The 2,883-nt window shown below is 39.5% G+C and overlaps 1 pseudogene; it reads left to right on the forward strand.

Moving 5' to 3' along the window:
- Nucleotides 1-2,255: 2,255 nt before the first annotated feature.
- Nucleotides 2,256-2,348, forward strand: LOC150060140 (U6 spliceosomal RNA; annotated as a pseudogene).
- Nucleotides 2,349-2,883: the final 535 nt, after the last annotated feature.

Consider the following 2,883-nt stretch of genomic DNA (forward strand, 5'->3'; position numbering starts at 1 on the left):
CACCTGCGTGTGCTGTTTACCTTTAAAAGCTCAGCCCCAGTGAAGCTGGGTGCTGCTCTCTGTCAGCACAAAGGTGGAGAGTAGCCACTGGGCTGCTATTAAATTGACTCCTAGTTCAGCTCACTGAGTGCTGGTGATTCTATTGCTGGGGTTTCAGGGACCCCACAAATGGCTGGGATATTATAGAAGTACAGGTAATATAGATTCTTCATAGGAGTAGACCCAAGTCTGGAAGACCAAGACAGACTCATTGGTTCTCTCTGTTTTTAATCTGCCCTGTACTCCTTTGCATTTTTCCCAATTGCTCTCCCAATTCTGTTTTGATGCCTTTCACTCAGCTATCAGTAAAGGTCTTATGGGAACTAGGGAAACTCCTTATCTATAAATGTTTCATTTATTACTCCAAATATGTTTTCCCTTGTCAATACTTTATAGATTTCTTTCTCAAACTACCAGCCTCTGTTTTAATTGCTTTTAGTTACTTCATGTTTTATTTCCTTAACTTCTCCCAACCAAAAACTAGTAAACTTTAATGGTGCTTCTTCACACAAAAATGAACTCATAATTGGCAGAAGGATGTGTTGTTTCAGGGCACACCAAGGTCAGGCAGACAGGACCAAATAAGTGACAGCCAGCAAGGTAGGGAAAGACAGCTCTCTTACACATCCTCAGAATGCATGAAAATGAGTAAAACTTTCTACTTTACTGTTAAAAATATACGAGGCTAAGGAAAAATAAGACATGTTAGTAATATCTTCTGTAGGAAAAAAAAAGAACATCTTCCGATAAAAATCATATGCCTGGAAAGAAAACTTATGGAAGAGTTACAAATAAAGGAACAAGTATATCTTAGTTAAATGCTGATTTTAAAATATACTGATTTTAAAATTGGACGTAAGCATGGACTTATAAAAAATAGATCCTGCAAAAATATTTTAAGCATAAGGAATATCATTTTCTATTAAATTTTAAAGAAATGAACCAATTTTCTTCCCCACTGCTGTGCAGGGAAGGAAAACTCTATTCTAGGGCAGGGAGTGGAACAAGGCCTATTGGATAAGAGTGCCTAGGCCTTGTTCCCAGGTGTGGGAACACACCAAGTGTGATGCAGAAGGTCCTGAGTCAGAACAAATAAAGCATAGGTACTAAGTTTACTAAGTTTGTCTTTATCTGTAGCTAAGCTACTGAGCACCTTAAATAAATCATTTAGCATTTATGGGTCTCTCCATCTGCAAAATGAAGCCATTGAATTACATCAGCTGTGAGGCTCATTCCAGCTATGGAAAGAGAATGATCATAAAACCTAGCAAAATGCCAACTTATGTGCTCTTCTGTTTTTGCTTTGCTCTCTTTTGTGTTTTGATGTTTGGGTTTTGTTTTGGTTTTGCTGTATTTTCATTCAAGACAAAACAGTTGCACACAGTAAATCTCATCATCTTCCCCCAAAAGTGTTTTATAGCATGGGTTTGAAATCAAGATTTTGAAATATAATGAAACATCTAGAGAAAGAAAAAGAAATATTGCATAGGATATATGAATACAAAGTGCTACCTTTAAATTATGAGGAAAATGGCTATGGATAAGCCAGTGTCTTGCTGTGTGGAACTGTTTAGAATCTTGAGTGATGAGTAGAATTGACTTTCTGAGTCTGGTTTGGTCAGAACATTAACCATCAAAACAAATAGACAGGTTATTAATCAGAGTTCCCTCCAGATTCATGTACCTGCCTCCTTCACTCACAAGGAGCCATCTACAGCAGACTAATTCCAGGCCTTCATACTTGTCTCTCACACAGGAGGCAGTGGCTCTACCACTGCTGACTTGCTTCTGTACAATTGTTGGTTCCCCTAATGAAAGTTCTCTTCAGGTGCTACAAATCAAAATGAGGGAACCACTGAGCACAGGTGGCTTACACCTAGAATCCTGTCTCCTTGGTATTCTGAAAATGGCAGGATCACAGTTCATGGCCCTCTGGACAGAAAAGTTTGAGAAACATTTTCTTAACCCATAACTGAGTGTAGTTACACCTTCCTGTCAACTCAAGCTACATGTGAGACTAAGACTGAGATATTCTCTCCACCCAGGGAAGTTAGATGTGGAGCCAAGAGCCCACCATCCCAACCATGACAGGAAACTTAAATCAGGTAGATCATAGCTTAGGTGTGCGCCTCGTGGGAAGTGAGACCCCATCCTAAAAAAAACAAACCAGGGAAAACCAAGGCTCAGAGTATCAGCCTGGCAAGAATGCTTGATGTGTGCTTGCTTTGGTAGCACATATACTAAAATTGGAACACTAACAATGCCTCTGTGCAAGAATGGCACAAATTCATGAAGTGTTCCATATTTTTAGACATTAAGAAAAACTATTTAACTCATAATTTTTGTACTTTCCTTGCAGGAAATCAATACTTTATCAACATGGAGATTCATCACTTGTATCTGGGAGCCACACTTCTGGGGGCCCAATGGCCTGTCAAAAGTCCTATAAACTTATTTTATTCTGTTGCTCTTATCTCTCATCTCACCTATGGCATTCAGGAGGCAAGTGAAAAACTTTGTGAAAAATTACTCAGGGACTGAAATAGAAGTCCTGGAAGAGACTTCTAATGACTCTTGGGGTGGGGAGGTATTGTTCTCTGATGTTAGCTATCAGTGACTAGACTTTCAACATGATTTCACTCTCGGAGTAGGGAAAGAATGCAACCATCTGGGTCAGGAGTTTGGCCTATTATTGGTAGAGTGCCTACCTAGCATGCACAAAGACCCAGGTTCGAGTCCCCTGTACCACATACATAGAAAAAACCAGAATTGGTGCTGTGCTCAGGCTCTGAGTTCAAGCCTCAGGACAGGCATTTAAAAAAAAGAATGGAATCATTTGTTTAA

The sequence above is a fragment of the Megascapheus bottae genome, chromosome 8 (genome assembly GCF_031878675.1).
Source record: "Megascapheus bottae isolate mThoBot1 chromosome 8, mThoBot2.hap1, whole genome shotgun sequence".
Classification (NCBI taxonomy): domain Eukaryota; kingdom Metazoa; phylum Chordata; class Mammalia; order Rodentia; family Geomyidae; genus Megascapheus; species Megascapheus bottae.